The 13687-nt window shown below is 40.9% G+C and overlaps 1 long non-coding RNA gene across 1 annotated transcript in view; it reads left to right on the top strand.

The window, feature by feature from the left end:
- LOC111749965 (uncharacterized) overlaps positions 1-13687 on the top strand; it is a 275560-nt gene that overhangs the window by 238179 nt on the left and 23694 nt on the right. Inside the window, exons 9-10 of the long non-coding RNA XR_010318551.1 lie at positions 3545-3622; positions 9636-9715. This is a non-coding gene — a long non-coding RNA (uncharacterized LOC111749965). The remainder of the gene's footprint in view (positions 1-3544; positions 3623-9635; positions 9716-13687) is intronic.

Here is a 13687-nt window from a genome sequence, read left to right as displayed (position 1 = left end):
TCAAGTCGACTTGGGAAAAGGCAAGGCTTGGGTGTGGTTAAAACTCAGTGTCCATCTACAATCGCCCTGAACCACAGGGCAACAGTTGCTGAAGTCTCCCCAGGTGTGCTTAGGCTGGTCTGAGTCACAGTGGTGGAAGCAGTCAACTTTCAGTAGCACACAGAAGCAGTTTTTTTTTTTTTTTCACTGTCATCAGTCACTTTGCTTTTGGATATCCCAGAATGTGTTTGGAAATACTCCTGGACTCATTACTATCTTGCATCAGTCTCTTTCTTCTTCTGGAAAATATTAATGGGAGTCATTCAATTGCTTGTCAGTAGAGAGCAATCATTCTTCATTAGCTGGGGTGGAGTTCCCTGGTGGCCGTCCCTCCCCCCCATCTATGTAATATTCCCACATCTCCCATCTCATGTTGTAATCTCTCTGGTAACATTAGGCCTACAGAATTTTCTTAAGGTATTGCTTATAAAGGCAGTATTTAGAAATTGTTTACAAAGTTATTTTCAGTAAGAGGCCATGCAAAGATTTCTAGTTGTTACCTTTCCAAAATTCCAGGAGACTTGAACGGCATTCTGTTAAATCCTAGGGCAATTCTCCTCTCCAGGAGGCCAGCATTACCACTGGTACCATCACTGAGGCTATCAGGTATCACCAAGACCACCGAGTGAGCCCCCTCCAACTATAAGACAAAGCCACCTCTCAGAGGATAAGCTGGACCTAGGGCTAAAAGCTGTATGAGGCAGGAAATCTTGCATTGCTCAATGTTAAATACCCAGTGCCTAACACAGTGCTTTGCCATATAGTAGATGCTCTATAAATACGTATTAAGTGAATGAGTAGGCCTCCTAGCTAAGAATTGCCCATTTTCACTATTGATGGATTTGAGATCACCAAAGAGCTGTTGCTCTTGCTGAATTTTTTTATTTTTATGTTTTTATTCTCTTTGTTATAAGGGTATGCTCTTCTTATGCCCTTTGACTAGTGGTTAAAGATACAGGCTCTGCTAATCTATAAGTGTTAGCAATCGGCACAGTAGTTACTGTTAGTTAAGGGACAGTGGTGAGCAGTGACTAAATAGGGTCATATTGAGGGCTTCTGGGGTGCTAGCAATATTCTGGAAATGATCTGGGTGTGTTCACTTTGCGAAAAGTCATCAAACTGTAAGCTTTTGATTTGAGCACTGTTCTGTATATGTGTTAGTCTTCATTAAGATGTTTTTTTAAAATTGTTTTTACAAAGTAGAGCTCTAGGGTTAATTATCTAGGTTTATACTATGGCTCATCCATTTTCTAACTGGATGGCTTGGAACAAGTTATTTAACATTTCTCTCCCTCACTTTCTTCATCAGTAAATCGGGAATAATAATATTCCCATGTCTTAAGATTGTTGTGATAATTAAATGTGTTCATCCCTATTAAAATACTCAATAAATGTTAGTTATTATTACCTATTGTTTTTTGAGAAAATGAGCCATTTCAACCTCGGTGCAACAAAGGTTGAAGAATACCATGAGGTGAGGGGCATTAGATTACTTTTCTGCTTCCAGGCAGGACCACTCCTAATTTCTGAAGATCTATATTCTTCTTAAAAGTCTCTGTTTACACATTTGTTTTTAGACATCTTCCTAAGTACACAGACACTAAAGACTGGATAAACTTTCAGATCCACTATAATAATACTTGTTTTCCACACTTTTACCTAGAGAAGCTCTATGACTCACAGAATGCTAGAGCCAGAAAAGGTCTTAGAAAATATTCTATCTATGTTGTCCAATTTGGTAGCCACTAGCCATATGTGGCTATAGAAATTTAAATTAATTAAAAAAATAAATAAAATGTTTCAAAATTCAAAATGCCATTCCTCGGTTGCACTTGCCACGTTTTAAGTGCTCAATAGCCACATGTGGTTAGTGGTTACCTTACTGGACAGTACAGATAGAGACTATTTCCATTATAGTTGAAAGTTCTATTGGATAGTGCTGCTAGATCAATCTTCTTAGATATATGAAAACATTGACTCCCAGAGAGGTAAGATGATTACGTAAAACTCACATAGCTAGTTAAGAACTGAACTAAACTAAAATTTAAACTTCTTGATTTCCATGTGTAAAAACATCACAGGGGTGGTGTTTGACCTCTTCTAACTTCACAGGGGAAAAGGAGAATCAATACCAACCAGCCAAGGCTGATTCCACGAGGTGGAGGTCAGACATTCCCTCTTTCTCCGCCATCTTTACCAATTCTGAACCAACCACACCTCCCAAGACACTCTGCCTCTCTGCTGGGTTCCATAATCCATTGCAATGGCCAGACAGAACTCACAGACCATAGTCACAATTTGGGGGTTTATTAGGGAAGTAACAGGTTACAATTCAGGTTTAGGAACACTCAAGATACAGTTCTTCCATCAGAACAGCCTCTCCCCAGCTGTGCTCACAGGCACACCTCTCCCTGGCTCTTGGTCTCTGCACAAAGGCACTCAGCTTTCTCTCTCCGTGGGCCATGGAAGCCCACTGCGCCATCTCCTGCTGCTGGGTCTCTGCCACCACGTTTTGCCGTCTTCAAGGTTACGGCTCGCTCTTAGCCTCCTGAGTCCAGGAACTTCTCAGCACGGGAATCCCGGGCCCAAAAGATGTTCTGCTCCTGGCTGTTCCTCCTTGGTGGCGGTGGGGGTCTTATTCTTGCCTCTGGGGTGGCTCACTTCAAGCCCCACAAGATGGCAAAACTGACCAATCCCTTTGGTGAGCTGCAATTACCATATCTGCATAGTTTTACTCCATTACTTGGGTTGAAGTTACAAGACCATGGCTAGAAAGGCCATGTAAAAGCAATCCATGGCACTGTAACCATGTCAAGGCATTTCCTATTTGGCCACGAAGACAACTGTGGATACACAGGAGTCTCCCCTACTTTGGTTAGTTGTGGGAGGTATGCCATATCTAGGAGTCCCTGAGTGGTGCAAATCATTAACACGCTTGGCTGCTAACTGAAAGGTTTAAGGTTCTAGTCTATCCCAGAGGTACCTCAGAAGAAAGGCCTGGAGATCTGCTTCTGAAGAATCAGCCATTGAAAGCTCTATACAGCACAGTTCTACTCTGACACACATGGGGTCGTCATGAGTCAGAATGGACTTCATGGCAACTGGTTTGCCATATCTATTATTTCTGGGGACATAACTCTGATGATTCCAGAACATCTGTGCTCTAATACCAAGTCCCTGACTTTGAAGAAAGACTATTTCTCTATTTTACTATTTGAGAATCACTTTTCCATTCTGAGGTGTTTTCTTCTAGGAATCAATGAAACATGCTGTTGCTCACACATGAAAAGTAGCAAGTTGTAGTTAGCTAATAATTGCCATCAATTCCTGGAGCCTTGTTTTTCGCCAATGCCTTCAGAGCAGCTTGGACTTCTTCCTTTAGTACCATCAGTTCCTGATCATATGCCACCTCTTGAAATGGTTGAATATCGACTAATTCTTTTTGGTATAATGACTCTGTGTACTCCTTTCCATCTTCTTTTGATGCTTCCTGCATCATTGTCAGGAGGGATCAGTCCCTGGAGAAGGACATCATGCTTGGCAGAGTACATGGTCAGCGGAAAAGAGGAAGACCCTCGACAAGGTGGGTTGACACAGTGGCTGCAACAATGAGCTCAAGCATAACAACGATTGTAAGGATGGCTCAGGACCGGGCGGTGTTTCGTTCTGTTGTGCACAGGGTCACTATGAGTCGGAACCAACTCGAGGGCACCTAACAACAACAGCAACAATAATTGCCAATATGTACTGAGATTTACTATCACCAGGCATTTCCTCTAAGTACTTCAGATTCAATTCAGTAACCCGAGGCATAGACAAGTTATGCAGCCTGCTCAAGGTCACAGGTAGTAAGTGGGGGAGTTGGTATTTGAACTCGGATAGTCTGGCCTAGGGCTCCTTCTCTTGAGTAACTGCTCTGTGTAGAGCATTTTATTGAGTGTTGGGGAAAGCAGAAGTGTGAAGACAAAGAATGAAAAGGCAAGGTCCTCAGTCTCCAGAAAGAAATAATCTTGTTGTAGGCTAGGAGTGGATAAAAAATGATTAATGTATGCTTTTTTTTAATATTTCTCATCACTTAAATACTTATGGATTTGGCTTTCTTCATCTCTAAATCCCCTCTCTTTCTTCTCTCTTCTTTTTTCAAAAAAAAATTTTTTTTTTAAACCCAGATAGCTAAAAAACTCCAATGGTACTCTCCTTTCAGATAGTTGACGCACACTGTTGACTTGGCAGGGCTGTGGGTGAATGAAGGAAGGGAAGCTGAGAAATCACTTAATACTTTGATTAGAGTTCTGAGCTCCCCACCAGTGGTTCCTCAGTAAGACCTTGGAATTAAGTATGTTGTGACAAAAAGGAATTTTGCACAGATTCATCAAGTATGAATAGAGGTCTTTTTTTTTTAAAAGAGTAGATAGACTTAGCAGTTGATTTCATGATTTGGCAGCAATCTTTTGCAGTTTTTAAAAAATAGCTTTGCCCACACTTGCTAGTGAAACCACACTGGCACCCAGCTAGCAGCAGTGGTGTTTAAACATGCTTGGGGCTGGCTCCATTCAAACAACAGAAAGGGCTTTAGCCTCCTCACTGTGCTGTGCAGCATCTCTTCCAAGATTTCAAATAGATGAACGAATAGCTTACCAAGTTCCAACTATCATGGTAAATTTGTCCAATCATATGATGCTATTATTGAGTAGAGTATGATTTTTATCATTCATGTTCCAATGTTCCATCTGCTTATGGGTTTCAATTTGGATTCTCAGTGCTTAACATCTTCTTAATGTTTGATGAAAAGCCTTAGCCCAGGTTACTGATAATTTTCAAAAGTTGTTCTGGGCCACCGTGAGCTGGAACATAGATTCTGACGGAGCCACTTTTCTGGACTTGCTGCCCCAGGGAATGTTGTAAGATTGAACTGGTTGTTTAACAGAAATCTTGATTTTTTTTTTCTTTTCCCCTTCCTTTCTCCCTCTTTCCTCCTCTCTCTCTCCTTTCTTTCTCTCTTTCTTTATTTCATAGAAACAAACAAAAAAAAACCAAACCCAGTGCCGTCAAGTCGATTCCGACTCATAGCGACCCTGTAGACTAGAAGGTAAACCCTGCTTTGTAATACCTATAAAGAAACTGAGAATTACAGCAGAGGCTTTGTCAACTGTCCTCTACTTATCTAACTCACCTTTCCCTCTGTAAGGGATACTGTCTCCCACCCTGGGCATGCTGAGTCCTCACTGCTAGAAGGCTGTCCCTCTGGTCTGCTCAGTGCTTCTGCTGCTACTTAGTTTCAATGAACTGACCTATTACCTGATCCCAATTGTGCCAAATAAGAGTCCCACCTGTTCTTTTACAAATTCATCATTTTTTTTTTTTCCTCCAAGTTTTATTTGCTAGATCAGGGAGAAATCTGTTGCGCCAGTGGGTGGTACTGACCTAGAAAGGTTCCAGGGACTACGGGAAGCAAGACAGGCATTACCTGAGCAGTATGGCTGGAGAAAAAGCAGCCTAAATGTCAGGCTGAGCCAATGTGGTAGCTGGGAAGATGGTGGTGTGCATCAGTTCTAAAGGATAGACAGAGGATGGGAACAAGAGCATGGATATTTCGAAAGGATGGCAGTTGGAAGAATTCAGAGACAATGGAATGGAGTTCAATAAATGGGTCAAGGCAAATGTTTAGGAATTAAGCTTATAACTGGAGTATATGAATTCGAATGCCCTTTGCAAGTAATGCTCCACGTGGGAAAGATTGAGTAGAGTGAGCTAGCAGATGTGCCTAAAGGACCCATCTCAGGCTGCCCAGTATCAGTCAGATAGAAATTCTTACTGCGTAGTGTGTGATTTATGTTGTATACCCACCTAAAAGGAAAGAGATATCTCCACTATACATGTAAGCAGGCCTGAAATAGCAGGCTAATGGTTTGGGATTATTTCTACCGTTTTTGAATCTGGGCCACAGGAAGTACCATAGTGGGCCTACAGTACACAGCCTTCCAAATGTTCAGAGGACAGAGAATCTTTAAGAACACAGAGAACAGGAGTGATTGTTTTCAGGGAAGATAATAGAGGGCAGGGAAAGTGTTGCAGAGATAAAGAAACCAAACTTTGGGCCTTCATCTTTGTCAAAGTTTCTATTTCATGATAAATCAGGGAGCCAAACGCATAACTGAGGACTTGTCCCAGAAGGAAAATCTGCCCAAGGGTCTTGAAAAAGTTTAAGTTAAAATGTCACAGCTGAGTTCCCAGGGGAGTTAAGGGAGCGCACAAAGCGTACGGGCCTGCGTGTCCATATCTGCAGTACCTGCAACCACGGGCGTGCGCACGTCTACCATCCTTTTCTAGCTAACGCCGTCACCGGGCTGGCTCGGCGTCGAGGTACGCCTCTCTCTCCCCTCCCCCTCCCCCTCCCCCGCTCTCCTTCCAGCCCAGGAATATTCCTTACCTCTTTATCCTCCACAATTGAGGCAAAGGGCAAGTAAAAGACTGAAACTACAGAGTGATCACTGCTTCCATGTAATCAAAATTCCTTGGGTTTGACGTGCTAAGTAGAAGTTAGAATGGCAATATTAGTTCCATAATTTGGTGGTTTCCCATAGTTCTGAAACAGGAGACTACGCTAGAAAAATCATTATTCCTTAGAACAACCAAGGGAACATATGGAAGAAAGGGCAGGTACCAATACATGTCCAATATCCTCTTAAGGTCAAATTCCGCACACACACACACAGAAAAAAACAGTGCTATCGCTAGCTACCACAAATGGACAAACAATTAAGTGCTTGGCTGCTAATGGAAAGGTTGGCAGTTCGAACTCATCCAGCCACACTGGAGGAAGAAGACCTGGTCATCTGATCAGTAGAGATAACAGCCCAGGAAACCCTATGGGGCAATTCTACTCTGTCACTTGGAATCTCTGTAAGTCCAAATCAACTCAACAGCACCTACCAACAACAAACAACAACCAACCTAAATTTAAGTATTTGATAATGAAGCTTTAACAAAATCATTAGTTTCTTAAGTAAATATTATGGGGTGGATTTCTACAACTACATCTGAATTCTGTATTTTAGCTTCTAACACAGGTCCCTGCATATAGGAGCAGTTTGGTAAAATTTTATTGATGATGATGTCACACTAGGGACCTGGCCTCAAACAATGCTTTTCCTTACTGACAACGTAAATCACTGATTAGTTTCTCCAAAAGAAGTAGGAACAAAATTATTTCTGATTTTATTAATTGTTCTTTGCTTTGAGCGTTATTTGGGGATATAGAAAATCTGAAAAACTCACTTTAGACTTATCCATTACATATGTCTTCCTCCAATCCTGATGCCCCATTCTTCTTCAGATAGTCCAGCTTCTCAGATTATTGCTCAGCATACAGATTGAACAGGTAGGGTGAAAGAATACAACCCTGATGCACACCTTTCCTGACTTTAAACCAATCAGTATCCCCTTGTTCTATCCAAACAACTGCCTTTTGATTTACGTAAGGGTTCCTCATGAGCACAGTTAGGTGCATCAGGATTGGAGGAAGACTCATTCATGGCCTGCATTATGCACATGACACAACCTTGCTTGCTGAAAGTGAAGAGGACTTGAAGCATTTACTGATGAAAATCAAAGACCACAGTCTTCAGTATGGATTGCACCTCAACATAAAGAAAACAAAAATCCTTACAACTGGACCAATGAGCAACATCATGATAAACGGAGAAAAGATTGAAGTTGTCAAGGATTTCATTTTACTTGGATCCACAATCAACAGCCATGGAAGCAGCAGTCAAGAAATCAAAAGACACATTGCATTGGGTAAATCTGTTGCAAAGGACCGCTAAAGTGTTGAAGAGCAAAGATATCACCTTGAAGACTAAGGTGAGCCTGACCCAACTATGGTATTTTCAATCGCAGCATATGCATGTGAAAGCTGGACAATGAATAAGGAAGACCAAAGAAGAATTGATGCCTTTGAATTGTGGTGCTGGCGAAGAATATTGAATACACCATGGACTGCCAAAAGAATGAACAAATCTGTCTTGGAAGAAGTATAACCAGAATGCTCCTTAGAAGCAAGGATGGTGAGATTGCATCTTACATACTTTGGACATGTTGTCAGGAGGGATCAGTCCCTGGAGAAGGACATCATGCTCGGCAGGGTACAGGGTCAGCGGAAAAGAGGAAGACCCTCAACGAGGTGGATTGACACAGTGGCTGCAACAATGGGCTCAAGCATAACAACGATTGTAAGGATGGCACAGGACTGGGCAGTGTTTCGTTCTATTGTGCCGGAACCAACTTGATGGCACCTAACAGCAACAACAACATTATACATATATAATACAACATTTTAAAAATGCATGTCGACAGATGATCCTATAATTAACTCTGCTAAGTTACGGCACTGGGTTAAGTTATCCTGGAAATTTAGTTAGCAGCCACATTGCTCTGTAAACTCTGTGCTTCTACTTATTGCCACCTTATTTCATATCCTACCAAAGGATAACCCATGGGGACTATTAGGGATTCATGTTTTACTTTCCAGTCTTAACTGGGATCGTGGAATTCGTCTAGGCAAGAGAACCACAAAGGAAAGCACCTGTTTCTCTAGAGAATAGAAAGCAGGCCTCCAGGCTTGCAGGAGTGACTTAACGTACAAACTAACCAGAAACAAGTTGCCATCAAGTCAATTCTGACCCATGGCGATCTCACAGGTATCAGTATAGAACTGTGCTCCTTAGAGTTTTCAAGTGTTGATTTTTTTCTAAGTAGGTTGCCAGACCTTTCTTCTGAGGTGCATCTGAGTGGGCTCAAACCTCCAACCTTTCAGTTAGCAGCCAAGCATGTTAACTGTTTGTACCACCCAGGGACTCTTCTGCTCATTAAACCTCCTTCCGAAAGGTCCAAAAGGAGCTGTGTTAGGCCCTGGGTGGCCTAGTAGCAGTGCTCTGTGGATGAAGCACCACCTACAGAAGTAGTTTGGGAAGTGAGGGAGGCTTCTGTGGCTTGATGGCTTTCAGAAAACTGTGGCTTCATCAAGTAGTCCACTAAAGTCTGAGTCTTTCACATGACCTTTCGAAGGGGATGATTTTAACTGAATGTAAGGCTAAAATTAATTGGACTGCTTTAAATTAATGACTTTGCAGTATCACCGAGGTTTATCTGGTGATTATATAGTTCAACCAACATGGCTGGTGAGCAATTGCTTAGAGGCCTGAGAAACAGAAAAGAGACTACGTCTTCACCAAGGCCACTTTTCAAGCTCAGACCACCCAGACGCTCAAGCACATAGAAAATTAAAATATTTAGAGCAATTTTGGACATAGTAACCATGTTCAAGAATCACAATCTCACTTATGTTTATATTGACCAAAGGCCTCCTTTTTATTTCATTTTCCCCCTATTTCTTAAAATGCATCATCGAAGTGACAGAACTTGGCTTTTTCTTAAAATGCATCATCGAAGTGACAGAACTTGGCTTAGCTTGAAACCAAGGCTAGACCCATAGAATCTTTGATTTTTTAATCAAACTTGGATAAAGCATTTTTAACTTCCACTTAATATAAACAAGTTTTGCCTCTGCTTAAACCCAACTCTTTCCTCCTTTTCAGAAGTCATTATGGACTAACTCTCACTAGCCCTGTCCATTAGAGCCCTTGGGCCTCTCGGAACATCGTGTCCTGTTGTACTTGTGAGTACCGGTTTACAAGTCTTCATTACACAGACTTAGGCTTGAATTTCGGCTCTTTAAGGGACTGGAGTCTTTTCTTTCCTTTGTGTTTACCCCAGAAATGATTTAAATGAGAAAGGAGGGGGAAGTGGAAAAGAAGAAGGCAAGTCAACGTGATGCTCCAGGCCTTTGACAGGTTTTGTTATTCTTCCTCTAATCCCTAACAAAAACCAAACCAAACCCATTGAGTTAGAGCAGATTCCCAGTCATGGCGACCCTATGTGTTGTAGAGTAGAGCTGCTCCATGGGGTTTTCTTGTCTGTAATCTTTATGGAAGCAGATCACCAGGATTTTCTTCTGCAGCACCCCTGGGTGTGTTCGAACTGCCAACCCTTAGGTTTGTAGCCAAGTGCAAACTGTTTTCACCATCCAGGGACCTTCCCCCTGATCACTAGAAAAATCAAAAATCATCATCTCTCTAAATACCTCTCCTACTCTTTTCAAGTTTAAGAACTGTCAGAAAACAGAGTCAGGTTTACAAGATGGAGATCAGAGTTTGATTAGCATAGCCTTCTGGTTTCTCCCCACTGCCTCCAGCCCACTCCCTGTTTTTTTGGTTCGTTTGTTTTAACCAAGACTCAGGTGTTGCTTTATACATTTTGTAGACTAATTGTCTCAGTAGAATATTTCCTTGAATTAAGTGTTGAAACAAACCTGGACTCCAATGCTAACTCAGAGAATGTTGCCATGTCCATTTTACAGATAGGCATACAGCAAGAAGAAGTCAAATGACTCAACAGAGACCTTCATCTTAGTCTTCACGTTCTTTTCCTTCAAGGGGCGATAATAGGATAGGTTCCTAAGAAATATGTTGAGGGTATATGTGAATATTTAGGCGAAGCACTTTTAGAACATAAAAAGATGCTATATAAATATGACAGAACACTATAAAAGCAAAATATTTTCGTGGTTTGCTAGTGCAGGATATTACAATCTCCATGAATTGGACAAAAATATTCCCCTGGATAAAGTAGACATTTTTTAATCTATGTATCTAGAACAAAAACAAAAATATTACCATCTAAGAGTGTCTGAATTCATTTCTTCTCTGCATCCTCACATCATTTCCTCAGGGCCTCCGCAGAGCACTTAGTGCATCTATGTGAATCAGGGCTACCTCTGTAGGTCTGTCTCACCTACATAATGATACACTCCTTGAGACCTGGAATCATGTCTACCCATCCCTGTAGCCTCAGCGACAGCCCAGTCTAACTTACGCACAGTAGATGCTCGTCAATATTTAATGAACCGGAGAAATAACTACCCTTAATGCTGTGGCTCGTGAGCGTCTATGGACTGCATGGTCCACTCCCAATGCTGGACAATCAGATTTGCTGGTAGTTGTCATCACTGCACATGATAGTCACCTTATTCATGAACATTGCCTACAGTTTCCGGGGGTAGTTTCAAGAGGCAAGCACAGAGATATTTCGTTATTCATACATATACACATCCATTCAATAAAAATATATGCAGAGAGAAGAGGAAGCAGCAGCTGGGGAATCACCTTTGCATGCTTTTAGCATTCATCTGAGTTTACCTTTGTGTTCGATTTTTTTTAATTAAAATTATTTTTTATTTATAAGAATATCACACTCTAATGGTAGAATATTTAGGAAACATAGAAATGTATAAATAAAATAAAGATTAAAGGAATTCTACCACCCAGAGATAAATACCGTTCACACTTTGTTATATTTCCTTAAAGTCTCTTTACATACACAAGCTAAGTTTGGGCATGATATATGTATACATATATATACACATACATACATGTAAAAAGTAGGATAACATATATACATGTGTATCCTTCTTTTTACTTAATGTTTCATTACAAACATTTAATGTTGACCATTGAGTGCTTGTACCACAATTTACTAATATTCCCCTATTAGACATTGAGCTTGTTTCTTACTTTTGGCTGTTGTAAATATGCTGACATGAATAACTTTGTGCTTACATTTTTGTTTACATTTTACCAAATTTATTTATATATTTTACTTGATTTCCTAAGTATGAATTCCCAGAAGTAGAATTGCTGAGTCAGTTTGCATGAGTATTTTTAGGGCTTTCAATACGCATTTCCAAATGGCTTTCGAAAGTGTTTGCGCCAATTTATACTGTTGTTAACCAGAATGTATTCTAAAACTACCATCACACTTACAGGTTTTAAAAAAATTACACTTAAGTCATTATGGAACTATGGGATGCAATTTCATACGCAGGAACTCTAATTAGAGTCTGGTCCTGGTTAGCTGAGTAGCTGATTAATCCATTCATATTTTTTATCCACTGTATTGAATTTAAAAGGGGGAAATATCCCATGTTGCTTGCTAGATGTATCAAATACTTGAGTTGATAAGAAAAAGGAGTCTTTCAGTGAAGCTGTGTTTGGTCTACTGTGCAGTGCTAGGCACATAGTAGGTATGCTTGCTTCCTCCCCTGCAATCATTGTAAAGATGCTGTTAACTCCCAAATTTGAACACTGGAAAAAAATTCTCCCTTAATAACATTCGACTTCGAAATCCTTGGAAGAGTAATCCATCCATATAAATAATTGTTTTTATTTATTGTTGTTATGATTCATTAAAGTCTTGCAACTCTCCCGAAACTATCTCCTAAGGCACTGATAAAAGCTTAGAATATTTTTCACCCCCATGTTTTTGTTGCGATAAAGCCCATCAAAGGTGAGTAAACAGCCATTCTCAAGCACTCTCACTGGACACTTTTTCAAGTTCTTTTCAGGAAGTTTTCAGTGTCCTCAACTACAGGTGAGGTTGAAGGACAAGCTGAAAGTTCAGGTTCCTCCAAACTCTAATATTCTGGGTCTTTGTCGATCATTTCTCTGAAGGAGGTGATTTGAGGTTTAGACACATGGCAGTTGAGCGAGGACAGTGCAATCCAAGTCTGGGACACACTTGATTTAACTAGCACCTTGGCCATCAAGAACGATTGCATCTAGGCTCTGAGCTAGGGGCAAGTATTCAAAGTGGAAGAACTAGACTATCTTCTCTGGAGATGGAAAGATGAGTTTATCTCTCCAATTTAGTTGTGTGGAGGACACCTACGCAAAAGACGAAGGACAATACAAGGCAACATGTGGTCAGTGGCAGTGTGGAAAGGACTGCAAATCCTATGACTGTTATTTCCATGGAAAGTAGAGGCAGGTGAGAATATTTCAAAGGTGCACAGGAGGTATTCCATGCCAATGGCATCATCAGTGCTGAATAAAAATCAGCCTTTGATACTCAAGGTACTGGACAGACAAAAGAGCACATTCTAGGATACCTGGTGAAAGGACAAATTCTATAGCACCTGAAAGGTTCAGGCAGTGTGTACATAGACAACTTCATCGAGGCACTCTTTTGACACTGAGAAGAAGATAAACTTTGGACAATTAAAGAAAGTGCTAGTTTATCTGTGAAACATACTGTTGTTGAGGTGCAAAATTGCTACCAGTTGCTATCAAGTCAGTTCCTACTCATGGCAACACCATGTATATCAGAGTAAAAACTGTGCTTCCTAGGGTCTTGGTTGTTTGTTTTTTTTTTTGGAAGTAGATGTCCAGGCCTTTCTTCCAAGGCACCTCTGGGTAGACTCAAACTTCCAACTCTGCAATTAGCAGCTGAATGCGTTAACTGTTTGTACCACCCTGGAAAATTACTGGTAGATTCAAAATAGGACAGTGAAAGTGTAGGGAGTTCTAAAGGAACATGAAAACACTGAGTTTACAGTCTTTCTTTGAGACTGATACTTTCAAATCACCTCTGCAATACCTCCCTTCTTCTACCAACCTCCGTTTCCCCGTTCATGCTCTTCGTCCCATTGGTGGTACCATCAGGGACTGTACTTGCTTAGAAAGACCAACAGTCTCATCCAGAAAGATATATATTTGTTTTTAAAACTATAAGCAAGAGGCTTCAAGCATGGTAA

The sequence above is a fragment of the Loxodonta africana genome, chromosome 2, assembly GCF_030014295.1.
Source record: "Loxodonta africana isolate mLoxAfr1 chromosome 2, mLoxAfr1.hap2, whole genome shotgun sequence".
Classification (NCBI taxonomy): domain Eukaryota; kingdom Metazoa; phylum Chordata; class Mammalia; order Proboscidea; family Elephantidae; genus Loxodonta; species Loxodonta africana.
The sequence above is the reverse complement of the archived record's forward strand: the minus strand, read 5'-3'. Positions and strand labels throughout refer to the sequence as shown.